This window comes from Meles meles, chromosome X (assembly GCF_922984935.1).
Source record: "Meles meles chromosome X, mMelMel3.1 paternal haplotype, whole genome shotgun sequence".
NCBI classification, from domain to species: Eukaryota; Metazoa; Chordata; class Mammalia; order Carnivora; family Mustelidae; genus Meles; species Meles meles.
In genome coordinates, this window is record NC_060087.1 from 124409551 (window position 1) to 124424159 (window position 14609).

The following is a 14609-nucleotide window of genomic DNA, read 5'->3' on the forward strand; positions in this document are numbered from 1 at the left end:
TTTATAGTTTTCAGTGTACGTATCTTTCATCTCTTTGTTTAATTTTATGCCTAAGTATTTTACCCTTTTTGGTGCTATTATAGATGAGATTGTTTACATAACTTTCAGATAGTTCATTGTCATTGTATAGTAATACAACTGATTTTTGTATGTTGATTTTGTTTCCTGCAACTTTGCTGAATTCATTTATTAGTTCTAACTGTTTTAGTGGAGTCTTTAGGATTTTGTATACATAAAATCATGTCAGTGCAAACAGATGATTTTATTTCCTTCTTTCCAATTTCAGTATCTTTTAATTCTTTTTCTTTTCTAATTGTTCTGGCTAGGATTTCCAACACTATGTTTAATAGCAGTGGTAAGAGAAGGCACCCTTGTCTTTATTCCTGATTGTACAGGAAAAATTTTTAGCTTTTTGCTATTGAGTATGATGTTAGCTGTGAGCTTGTCATATATGGCCTTTATTATATTGCACTCCATCTGTACCTAATTTGTTGAGAAATATTAGACTGGAAAGATACTGAACTTTGTCAAATGCTTTTCCTCACCTATTGAGATGATCATGATTTCTATCTTTCAATTTGTTAATGTAGTGTATCATTTTTATTGATTTGTGTATGTTGAACAATTTTTGCCTCCCAATGATAAATCCTGCTTTATCATGGTGTATGATTCTTTTAACATACTATTGAATTAGGGGGTACCTGGGTCTCTCATTCAGTTAAGTGTCCGACTCTTGATTTTGGCTCAGGTCATGATCTCTGGGTTGTGAGATCGAACCCTGCATTGGGCTCCATGCTGGGTGTGGAGCCTGCTTAATAGTCTCTCCCTCTCCCTCTGTCCCTTCCCTACTTCCTCTCTAAAAAATGCCGCTGAATTGGGTTTGCTAATATTTTATTGAGAATTTTTGCATCTATGTTCATAAGGAATATTGGCCTGTAATTTTTTTTTTTTTTTTTTTTTTGTATTGTACTTGTCAGGTTTTGGTGTCAGGGTAATGTTGGCCTCAAAAAAAAAAAAAAGGAAAAAAATGAATGTTGGAGTGTTCCCTTCTTCCCTCCTTCCTTTCTTCTTTTCCTCCTTCCTGTTCCTTCCCTCCTCCCTCTACACCTCCCCTTTCTTCTTCTTTTTCTTCTTCCTTTCTCTTCTTCCTCTTTTGATACTAGAGAAACATTGTGATAAATATCTTTGTTTATATATATTATGCTCTGGTGATTTTATTTCTATGCAATAGATTCTGAATGACCCATCTCACTACCATAGATAGCCTAATGAATGTCATGGAATAACTGTAATCTTACCAACTCTATTCCTTGAATGGGCACATAGGGATCAATGAGGTGGGTGGAAAGAGATTCTTTTTCCACCTAAAATGTTTTGATGACCATATTGGAGATGGGAAAATGAAAGCTCAGGGCAAGTAATTGACTAATCTCATGCGTTAATTAGGATAAGGGCAATTGCTTTAATAAATAAATCCCAAAGTCTCATTGACTAAAACCAACAGAAACCTATTATTCATGTATCAGTCCGATGTTGCTGTTCATGTTTGTCAGACTGGTCTTCCACACGATGACTCAGGAATCTAGGCTGCTTCCATATGTTGACTTCACTTTTTCATAGGACCTCTGTGTCATCTAGACCCAGCCATCACATGAAAAAAGACAGATTAGAGAAAGCATATCTGCATAAGTGCCTTGACCTGGAAATGTCTCATGTCACCACCACTCATTGTCCTCTGCAAAAACCAGTCATTTGATTCCATGTAGATGTAAAGGGAACTGCAAAATGTAGTCCACAGCTGGATAGCCACTTCTAAGTAATAATTCTTTTTTAAGCTATTACCAAAAATTTTTTTATTTTTTTATTTTCTTATGTTAGTCATGATTCGCATAATTCTAAACTGCCCTAGAGAGAACACTGATTTTCCATACTGAACTTTTGCTATACCTAAGGCACAAAAATATTAAAGAAAGGGGTCGTGAAGTAAGCCTTCTTTCTGCTATTTATATTCCCATGTGAATTGGTCTTTAGGGTTTTTATGGTATTTTTTCATTTGAGGATTATGGTTGCACTAGTCTCATAAAATGAAATGGAAAGTATGTCATTGTTTTCCATACTCTGAAAATTGTTCATACCTTGGAGTTTGAAGGAATTTGCCTTTAACATCTTCTGAAGTTAGTGCTATTTTTGCTGGTAGCTCTTTAGTAATTTTTCAACATTTTTCTGTGATTGTTGTCCTATTCCAACTTTCTACTTCTTTAAAATACTTGTGATAATATCTATTTCCCTAGAAAATTATTCATTACGTGACTTTTTAAAAAGATTTATTTATTTATTTTAGAGAGAGAGAAAGTGAGCAGGGGGAGAGGCAGAGGGAGAGAGAGGGAGAGAAGAAGACTCCCTGCTGAGTGTGGAGCCCAATTCAGGGCTTGATCTCACGACCCTGAGATCACAACCTGAGCCAAAATCAGGAGTTGGACACTTAACTGACTGAACCACCTAGCCACCCCTCATTAAGTGAAGATTTTTTTGTGTATTAGTCTAAGTTTCTATATATAATATTTCAAACATTCTCCAACTCTGTAGTTGTATCCTTTCTTGATTTCAAATATTATATATGTACATTTTCTCTTTTCCTGTTTTGTTCTTTATTAATCAGAAGTTTGTTTTTTTATTGATCTATCCAAAGAACAAATTTTGGATGTATTTACGGACCTTATTGATTTTCTCTGTTCTAAAATATTCCCACTTTTGTTTATATGATAATTCCCATGTTTGTCTCTATTAGTTACCTGATAGTTCCTGCTTCCACTTTCCAAAGTGATTATTTATAACTTCTCCCCACAAACTTCCAAAATCCTCTCACCTTCCTTACTGTAAGCTGATGAACTCTCTTCCTAATTCACTGAGAAGTTTGAAATAACTAGAAAAGAATTTGAACAAACTCCCAAACCACATCTGACCATCTGCCTACAGATGGGCCCATGTACTCTACCCCCTTCTCTGCTCCTTTTTACAGAATAATTCCTTTAAAAAGTAGTTGATTCTCGGGGCACCTGGGTGGCTCAATGGTTTAAGCCTCTGCCTTCGGTTCAGGTCATGATCTCAGGGTCCTGGGATCGAGCCCCGCATCGGGCTCTCTGCTCAGTGGGGAGCCTGTTTCTCCCTCTCTCTCTGCCTACCTCTCTGCCTACTTGTGACCTCTCTCTGTGTCAAATAAATAAAATATTTAAAAAAGTAGTTGATTCTCATTGCTCATATACTCCCTTACTTCCTATTCTCTCATCAACCCACTCCATTCAAGTTGAGTTTCCAATCTGTCATAGACTAAAGGTTTGTGTACCTGCAAAATTCTTATGTTTAAATCCTAACCCCATACAACGTGGTATTAAGAGGTGTGGCCTTTGGGAAATAATGAGGTCCTAAGTGTGGAGCCCTCATGAATGAGATTAGTGTCCTTGGGCAGAATTTGCTCTGCTCTTTTCACCATGGGAGGATACCAAGAAGTCAGCAGTCTTCAACTTGAAAGATGGCCCTCAGTCAGAACCCAGTCATACTGACACCCTGATCTCAGACTTCCAGCCTCCAAAATCGTGATAAATAAATTTCTGTTGTTTATAAGCCACCCAGTCTATGATACTTTATTATAGCAGCCGAAATGGACTAAGAGATCATCATTCCAACAAAATTACATCATCTGTCAAGTTCATCGGAGACCTTCATATTCTACATATAATGATCAATTCTCAGTCCTCCTCTTCTATGACCTATTAACAATAGATTCATTGGAATTTCCCTTTGCAATAGTCTATATTCTTGGCTTCAGAAATAATTGTTATTTTTTTTCTTTCTCATGTATCACTTTTTCTCTGTTTCCTTTGCTGGATTTTTATGTTCTCATTGATTTCTTAACTTTTCAGGGCCCTGGAGCTTAATACTCAGACTTCTATATAGACTCATTCCTCAGGGAATCTTACCCAGTTCCATGACTTCAACTACCAGTTATATATTAGCACCCCAATTTCTTTCCCAAAGTCTTGCCAACTACTTGACATTTCCACATAGATGAATTTAAGAGTAAGGATGGCTAGGATGCCTGGGTGGCTCAGTTGGTTAAGCAACTGACTCTTGATTTCTTGTGTTGTTTTTCAAAGGTCATGATCCTGGGGTCCTAGGATCAACCCCACTGTCAGGCTCCCCACCCAGCAGGGAGTCTGCCTGGGATTCTCTCTTTCCCTCTACTTCTGTCCCTCCCCCTGCTCATGGGCTCTCTCTCTCTCTCAAATAAATAAATAAATCTTTTTTTAAAAAAAGAATAAAGATGGCTTAGGCTATATGCAGTAACAAAAGCATGGAAACATGGGTGGCTTAAGCAATAATGTTTATTTCTCTCAAGCAAGCTAACTATACAGCATGGGTCACAAGGGGTCTCATGGGCTCTGGCTGATGGAGGCCCTATCTTGACACCATTTTCCATGATCATAGAGGCAGAAAAAAGGGAATATATCAAATCATGAACATTGATTCTTGAAACTTTTGCTGAGGAGTAGTACATGTCACATTTTTCTATACTTCAGTCATTAAATATACTTTCTGTTACCCTGACTTATTGTTATTCAAAAGCACTTACCACTTAACACATTATTTACTCGTTTATGTGTTAATTTTCTCTTTCTCCTACGGTGTAAATTCCATGAATTCACAGAGTTGGTTACCTTTACTGCTGTAGCTTTAGTACCTAGCAGTGTCTGGCACATAGTAGCCACTCACTAAATACTTATTGAATGAGTAAATTAATTCCTCCTGATTTTTTACATTTATTTCTTTTAATTTTTATTATTTTTAGTAAATTCTTATCTTTGTTCTTTCACATAATAAAATATATATGGCTGTAAATCTTCTAAGTTCATCTTTGACCACAATCCGCGTATTTTGAGATGTAGTGTTCTCGTGTCATCATATTCTGATCTGTCACCAGTTTAGAGTTCCACTTTGACCGAGCACTATTTAAGAGAATGTTTTAAAATTTCCAAATGGTTGGATTTTTCTATGAATTTAAACTGTACACAATTTATTTATTTATTTTTAAAAGATTTTGTTTATTTATTTTGGAAAGAGATAGAAAGCAAGTGGGGAGAGGGCCAGAGGCAGAGGGAGAGAGAATCTCAAGCAGACTCTACACTGAATGTGTGGAGGGCTCAATCTCATGTCCCTCAAATCATGACCTGAGCTGAAAACAAGAGTCGAACATTTAACCAACTGAACCACCCAGGCACCTCTGTACACAATTCAATTTCTAACTTTATTTCACTGTGGTCAGAGAGTAATAGAGGAGGGTACCAAAATGCAGAATTTCTACCACCTACATACTCCCCCCATACACACACAGTTAAAAGTGTGTAATTATAACAAACGAATGTGAAGTGCAAGATAAAATATCAGCTCTTTTGGATTTCCATGCATTCTTACCCTGCTAAATATTCCATTTCCTGTGTTGTTTTGCAAAATTTCAGCATGCAGCCCTATGACAGTCAGTGCCTTTGAACAGAGTTAAGACATCCTGGCTTGGTATCACAGATGAGTATAAGTTCATTTGGTTATAGGAGAGAAAATCAGGTTGTTCCTACCTTGGCTATGTTTGATATTTAACAACTCTGTCCCTCTAAATTTTTCTCAAAAAAAAAATGATGCTATGGGATTTGCTAGGACCCACAAGCTTGTGAGAGGTTGGTGGCTGATTGAGCTCTCTGATTCCTATTATTCCTTGAAATTTGAATTGCCAGTCACTTTTCTCAGGTGCTATTATTAAAACTGTTTCTTCTCATAGTGATAGTCCTATAATTCCTGGCCCCTCTCTATTCCCAGATGGCTCACCAGAGAGATCTCAGCTTGTTCAGAAGCTAGGATCCACAAAATATGGTGAGAAAATGCATGCTGTTGTGGCCGAGGCTGCTATGAGAGCTTAGATGCTCAAAGTCATTCTGCAATAGAAGTGTCATCTTGGTGGCTGAGGGAGACTGTGCTGTCCAAGGTCACCACATGCTTTAGCAATACCTGTCAGGACAGAACATGAAGAGATAATTTGTTTCTCCAATCCAACTCTTGATTAGAAATTTAACCAACTTTTGGGGGGAACTTACGATAATAAAAATAAGGGTGAACAAAGAAATACTAAAATGAGAAAAACTGCATTACATCAAAACTGCTCAAGGTCCTTGTAATAATGGTATTATACAAATTGATCTCAAGCAGATTATAATGAAATTTAATAATTGATCTTAGGAGGATTCAGGCTATAAAAAATCTCCTAGTGTCTAAAAAGGAAGAAAACAAATTCCTTCAGTACCTATTATTTTCTAGGATTGTGTAGGTACATGTGTATATTCCCTGAAATATTGTGAACTAAAATATTATATATAGATATAGATATTATAGCCTATCTATATATAGATATAGACATTTAAGGATACTGAAATTAAAAATTATCTAAGGTAACGTAACAATTCACTGACAGTCCTAAGTTTACAGCTCATTTCCATGGGCAGATGGCAGAAAGGAAATTTACAAGTCACGTCAGTCTGCCTTTAAAGCCTATATTTCTTTTGATCCATTCATTTGCTTGTACTATCCCACTTAGCTGCCTCCAGGAAGATGTTAGACAGATACCTGGGCCTGAGTATGGGAGATGCAACCATCTACCTAAGCTTTTATGGTTATTTTGTGTAAGTTGGAAGTGTGTTGATATCACTCTGGGTACAATGATCACTTCTCTTAAATTCTCACTGGGTAATCAGCACACACAATTTATCATGACTTCCTGATTAGTTAACATGGAAGAACCAGATCCCACTTTTCCTCTCCTCTCACTTCATTATCATACTCTTTTCAGTAGATATCACAAAATAATGTAGATATATACAAGGTATAGAAAATAATGTAATAAGTGCCCATGTACCCACCATCCAGCTTAAGAAACAGAGCATTGCATATATAAGTGAAGCTCCTTGAGTACCTCACCCTGATTGCATGCCTCTTATCCCCTTACGCACACACTCCCACACAAACACACACATATACGTACATACCTTGCTTAGAATTAGACTCTATCCTGAATTTGGTGATTATCATTCCTATCCATGTCTTCATAGTTTTACCATATATTTTTTTCAAACAATTTGTAGTATGGTTTTGTAAGTTTTTAAACTTTATATAAATACTGTTCTGCACAGTATTTTTTAGTCATTATATTTTTTCTTTTTTTTACCTTATTTAAATTCAATTAAATTTAGCATATCGTGTATCATTAGTTTCAGAGGTAGAGCTCAGTGATTCATCAGTTGCATATAAAACCCAATGCTCATTACATCACATGCCTTCCTTAATGCCCATCAACCAGTTACCCCATCACCCTACCCACCTCCCCTCCAGCAATCCTTAGTTTGTTTCCTAGAGTAAGAGTCTCTTATGGTTTGTCTCCCTCTCTGATTTCATCTTCGTTTATTTTTCCCTCCCTTCCCCTATGATCCTCTGTTTTGTTTCTTAATTTCCACATTGAGTAAATCATATGATATTTGTCTTTCTCTGATTGACTTATTTCACTTAGCATGATACTCACTAATTCCATCCATGTCATTGAAAATGGTAAGAGTTCATATGTATTGATGACTGAGTAATATTACATAATGTGTGTGTGTGTGTGTGTGTGTGTGTGTGTGTGTAAATATATCACATCCTCTTTATCCATTCATCTGTCAATGGACATCTGGGCTCTTTCCATGGTTTGGCTATTGTGACATTGCTGCTATAAACACTGGGGTGCAGGTGTCCCTTTGGATCACAACATTTGTATTCTTTGGGTAAATACCTAGTAGTGTAATTGTGGATCATTTTTAACCTTTTGAGAAATCTCCATACTATTTTCCAAAGTGGCTGCATCAGCTTGCATTCCCACCAACATTTTAAGAGGGTTCCCTTTTCTCTGCATCCTCACCATTTGTCATTTCCTGACTTCTTAATTTTAGCCATTCTGACAGGTGTGAGGTGGTATCTCATTGTGGTTTTGATTTATATTTCCCTGATGCTGAGTGATGTGGAGCATTTTTTCACGTGTCTATTGGCCATTTGTATGTCTTCTTTGCAGAAATGTCTGCTCATGTCTTTTGCCAATTTCTTGACTGGATTATTTGTTCTTTGGTTGTTGAGTTTGATAAGTTCTTTATGGATCTTGGATACTAGCCCTTTATCTGGTAAGATATTTGCAAATTTCTTCTCCCATTCTGTAGGTTGTCTTTGTTTTTGTTATTTTTTACTGTTTTCTGTGCAAACGTTTTTTATCTTGATGAAGTCCCAATAGTTCATTTTTGCTTTTATTTCCCTTGCCTTTGGAGATATGTCTAGCAAGAAGTTACTGTGGCCAAGGTTACAGAAGTTACTGTCTGTGTTCTCCTTTAGGATTTTGATGGATTCCTGTCTCACATTTAGGTATTTCATCCATTTTGAGTTTCAATTTGTGTATGGTATAAGAATTTGGTTCAGTTGTATTCTTCTACATGTGGCATTCCAATTTTCCCAACACCATTTCTTGAAGAGACTGTCTTTTTTCCATTGGATATTCTTTCCTGCTTTGTGGAAGATTGGTTGACCATAAATTTGAAGATCCATTTCTGGGTTCTCTATTCTGTTCCATTGATCTATGTAGGGCTTTTTTGTTTTTTGTTGTGTTTTTAAAAAATTATTATTTATTTTTTAAATTTCTTTTCTGTGTTCCAGAATTCATTGTTTATGCACCACACCCAGTGCTCCATGCAATACATGCCATCCACAATACCCACCACCAGGCTCACCTAACCTCCCACACCCCTCCCCTCCAAACCCCTCAGTTAGTTCCTCAGAGCCCACAGTCTCTCATGGTTTGTCTCCCCTTCCAATTTCCCCCAGTGCCCTAGTACAGACAAAGGGCTGATATCCAAGATCTATAAAGAACTTCTCAAACTCAACACACACAAAACTGATAACCATGTCAAAAAATGGGCAGAAGACATGAACAGACACTTCTCCAATGAAGACATACAAATGGCTAACAGACATATGTGTTTGTTTTTGTGCCAGTACCTTTTTCAACATTCCTCTAGCTATTTGGGGTATATACACATTCAGTCATGATGATAGGTTATTTACACAATATATTTCATTCATTTTACTGATGTATATATCCTATTTATTAGGTAAATCACAATCATTTTATTTATCCTTCAATTGATGGACTTTTTAAAAAGATTTTATTTATCTATCTGAGGGGGGAGGGACAGAGGAATAGGGAGAGAGAGAATTTCAAGCAGAGTCCCCACTGAGTGGGAATGGGTAGCCTGATACAGGACTTGATCTCATGACCCTGAGATCATGACCTGAGCTGACATCAAGGGTCAAATTCAGGCCCCCTCAGCTGATGGACGTTTAACTTATTTCCAATCTTTCATTTTTATAAACAATTCTGCAATTAGAATTTCTGTTCATACCTCACTTTGGACATGTATAAGAATTTCCATAGGGTACATATCTAGGAATAGATCTGTTAGATCATAATATTTAAACATTTTCTACCCTATAAGGTGATACTAAATCAATCTCCTTACTCTTTTTATTTATTATGCATTTCTAACTCTGGCTATCTGATACTGTTTGGTGGTTCTATAAGATCAGCATAACCTCCAAATTGGGATTGCAATTCATTCTTGTTCCAGTTGGAATCTTTCATAATCTCCCTTCTCTCTTTCTCTCACTCCCTTCTTCCCTCTCTCTCTCAAATATATATATGTATTTTTTTCTCTTGAGGAAAGTTTGAATTAATTTATCAACCAGTAGGAATATAGTATCTATACAATTCATTCTCTATGCAGAATTTTAAAAAATACTAACTTCTTTAATAATAGCTACTATTCAGTGGTCACCTAATAACCTACTGACTGTTAAGGATTTTCCTTAAACTCACTTAGCACTCATAATAACCATGAAAAAATAACTATTTTGATCCAATTGTATAGGTAAGGATTTCAGAGACATTAATTAACTTGTTCAAAGTCACAAAGCTATTTATCAAGTATTGACCAGATTTCAAACCTAGTTCTAAATGATTGCAAAATCCATGGTCTTCTCACTATCCCACTTACCTTAAAAGTTATAAGGTACTTTCATAACGTTACCAAGTGTGATTTATTGTTTGTATATTGCCTAATGGAATTAGGTTATTATCCTTCTTATTTTACAAATGAGGAAATAGAGGCTTCGAAAATTTATATGCTCTGCCAAAAAGTTATATAGCTAATGAGTGGTAGTACTAGGACCTAAATCCAGGGCTTTGGACTCCTGTGTCAGTTCTTTTCTATTATCCCATACTTCCACTGAAGTAATGAGACTGTTAACATCGTACTGGGCTAGGTCACCTTGGGTAAAGAATGCCTAATTAAAGAATTTGCAATATTGTGCTATTGATAGAGAACCTGGAAAGTTTTGGAGTATAGGGACTTGATCCTAAGAATTCTGCAGGAAAATGATTCAAATGGCACAGGACATGAAGATGAGTGTGAGGGTTGGGACAGACATTGGATTCCAGAAGGACAATTTTTTTTCTTTCCATGATGGCAATGATTTTTGTCTGTTTTATTCACTGATAGGCTATCAGTGCCTACTAGCACAGTCCTTTGTACACATTAGGCAATAAATACTTGTTGAGGGGTGCCTAGATGGCTCAGTCAGTTAAGCGTCTGCCTTCAGCTCGGATCATGATCCTGATATCTTGGGATCGAGCCCCACGTTGGGCACCCTACTTAGAGGAGAGTCTGCCTCTCCCTCTCTCTCTCTGCCCCTCACCCCACTACAGTCTTCTTCTCCCTCTGCTCCTTACCCTGCTTGTGCTCTCACCCAAATAAATAAATCTTTTTAAAAAATAAATAAATACCTTTTCAATGAATTTAGAATTTTGGCACTGAAAGAAAACTTGGAATTTACCTAGCCCAAGCCATTTGTTTTATCAGTGAAGCAAATGCAACTCAAAGGAGCTAAAGTTTCACAGCCAGTTTCCAGTACAACAAATATATTAGAACCCTATCTTTGGGTAAAAGTTTCTATGAATAAATAAATAAATAAATAAATAAGATTCTTTCCACTCAGCAATACTATCCAACACTAATACATTTAAAATAGAATTCATGTTTAGTTTTCAGGCATTATAATAATAAAATAGTCAGTTTATTACAGCAAATATACATACTGTGATGTCCTATAATATTTTTCCCCTCAATGTGTGCAAAACTTCCCCAAATAAAAATCCCAAATTTTCAACAGTTTCTGTATATAAATATAAAAAATTAGTTATTATGAGTTGGAAAAACTTGTATAAAACTGTATAGGAAGTATCTATGTATGAAGAATTCTTTGAAAGGCACATGAAGATGGGTTAGGGTCATTATATTAGAGCACTCAGGATTTAATGAAGACATTTTCAGAATTGCAAGACAGCTATAATTATAACGCCTCCATAATTTTTTCCTCATCCAGAGCTGAAAATGTCTATGTTGCATTTTGTTCCAAGTTTACTTCCTTAAAGGGAAATAGAATTTGCTCACATAATCATGTAAGAACAAAACATCTAGTGGATCTATTTGATTTTCATGCAGTCAACATAAGCATCTATGACCTACCCAGTGCATCTTTGTGACTTATGAAGCAGGCATAAACTTTGTGTGGAGTGTTAATCTTTTTTTTTTCTTTAGCTCTATGAATGCCACAGGTCTTAAGTTGAGAAAACAACTAAAGTCTTGCTAAGCTGAATTTATCAGGACTTACAGAATGTTACAAAAATCACTTTGGTTATTCTTCAAATATTCAGTGATTGAAGCTTGGCTAATATGTTTTGATAAAACTGGCCATGAATATACTGATAGTTCAAGACTACCCACCTTCCTACACACACACACACACACACACACACACACACACACACACAACCTTGAAAGGTCTATTCAAAAGAGTTTAATGTATAAAAGAAACAAGCTCTTCTCTGAGAGGAAAAAATGTTAAGTTTGATCTCTTCATAAAACTATATCCTCTTCTTAGATTTGAGTCCTGACTATGCTCAGAGAAGACAACTCATTTTTTCGCATTCCAATTCAACCTCATAATGTTTCAGATACTTCTGGATTAAAATTTCATCTCCCTTGGATACGTATGCAATCATATTCAAGTCACTGTCAAGTTCACCATCCCGGGGCTTCTCCTTCTTGCAGGTATTTTCTCCTTCATCTTCCCTGGTTCTGCTTTAATTTTAAAAAAATATTAAAAATACCTATATTAGTTTTCTGGGCCTGTCATAACAAAGTAACACAGACTGGGTGGCTTAAACAACAGAAATTTATTGTCTCACAGTTCTAGAGAACCGAAGTCTGAGATCCTGGTGTGGGAAAGGTTCTTTCTTCTAAGGGCTCTGAGGGATGGAACTGTTCTATGCCTGTCTCCCAGCCTTTGGTGGTTTGCTGGCCATCTTTGGAATCCCTAGGCCTGAAGCAATATCACAACCATCTCTGCCTTAAACATCGTTTTCACCCTTGTGTGTGTGTCTATGTACAAATTTCCCCCCTTTTTATAAGGACACTATTCACATAGGATTGGAGCCCAACCTCATCTTAAATGATTAGACTTGCAATGACCCAAATTCTAATTAAAGTCACATCCTGAGGTACTGAGCATTAGGACTTCAACATATTTTGAAGGGACACCTGCTCCTGGAAGTGGTTGGCAGGGCATGGGTGGAGTGGGTGAAAGGTAGTTGGTAGAAACAGATGGCAGCTTTCTACATCCTCAGTCTAAAGCAGCAATCATACATCTGTGGATGTTTTCTATTCAAGGATGGAAAAAACAAAGATAGTCCAAAGCTGTTATTTGTATGTGGAACAATCAGTGGCTTATAGGCATCTGCTAGGCAGCGCCTCCACAGCCTTTGGATATCAGTGATTCTACAGAGGCATAACTGTTACCCCAAGTTTGTGTTTCACTCCACAACTTCTCATTGAAGTCTTTTCATCCCACTGGGATGTTTATAAGCTATAAGGCTTCTTGAATGGACCTGGCAAGCCAGCTAGGGCCCTGTGCTACTACTTCCTCTAGCCCTCTATGTCAACCTTTGATTAAGTGGGAAAAATCTTTGCCGTGTGTTGATTTCTTGGGCTACTCTGTCCTCCCTATGCTGCTCTAGTCTATCCTTCAGCCAGCAGTGTCAGGTAATTTTGTGACTTCTAGCAGTGTGAAATTCTGACAGTTTGCAGGCCAAATCCCTCTAGCAATAGCCCCCAGATTCTTAAGGGGATTATTTGGTATTGAGGAGAGAAGTCATCCAAAATGGAGGAAAAGGACAACAATATATTTGCTATTCTTCTTTTTGGAAGCTGTTCAACAGACTTCCTTTCATTTCCATCTTTGTGAGGATTAAAATAAGCTAGCCCCCTAAATGATAGTTCTTTGAATTTAGAAGCTCAAGGATATAACTTATTTTTGTTCACAGCCCTGAGCTTTTCCCAAGGCATTCCAGTATTTTGCATTTAGTCACCAGATAGAGAAGAATCCAGATCAGTATTTCAGGGAGCACCAAAGAATATTTGTCTTCCCCAATATGGCTGAACATAACTGGAGAAAATACAAACCATGCAAAGTGGCCTCACTTTCAAATCCTGATCATAAACCTTAAGGGGTAAGAAGGGGTCTTAATGCTGCCAATCAATCATACTATGCATCCCTAGTTCATGCCTTCTTGCACTATCCTAGACGAGCATTTAACATGCTGTCTTCTCTACTTAGACCTCCATCTCCTTGCTGATCCTCACTCTTCATCCATTACCTTAATTTCGACTTTGGTGAGAAAATTGAAGCAATCAGGAGAGAATTTCAAAAATATCCCACAACCACATCTACCTACCTACTTACTTTTGGGTCTCTGTCCTCTATATTCCCACTGGTTTCCATGAATGAGCTGCCCAAACTCTTAGCTAAGGCCTACGGGGCATTAGCTTTCCAACTTTCTTGCTCATTCAAGGACTTTGCTTCTCTTCCCAATCCTGCATCAACTCCCTGCCCCCTTTACTGGATCTGTCTGATCAGCATACAACCATGCTTCTCTCATATTAAAAAGAGAACTAAAGAATAACTAACCCTCATTTAACTCCATTTTCTAATCCATCTACTGGTCTTTCCTTAAAACACAAAAATAACAAGTTTGTTAATACTATCTCCAAATTCTCTGCCCTCATTCTCTCTTCAACCATTCCAAACAGGCTTTTCCCCTACCACTCCACATAAACTTCACTTGTCATAGTCCCCAGTGACCACCACATTGCTAAATCTGATGGCCATTTCTTGGTCCACATGTTATTGTTACGCACACCAGGGTTTGAGCCAGCTGATCGCTTCTCTTGAAAGAATTCCTTCACATAGCTTCCCGGATCCCACACGCACTTAAGTTTCCCTCTTGTGCCACATTGGTTACCCACTTGTACTTTGTCTCTTTTTGTTGCTTCCTTAAACCTTCTCCGGTCTCTAAATGTTGGAATGTTACATGGCCAATT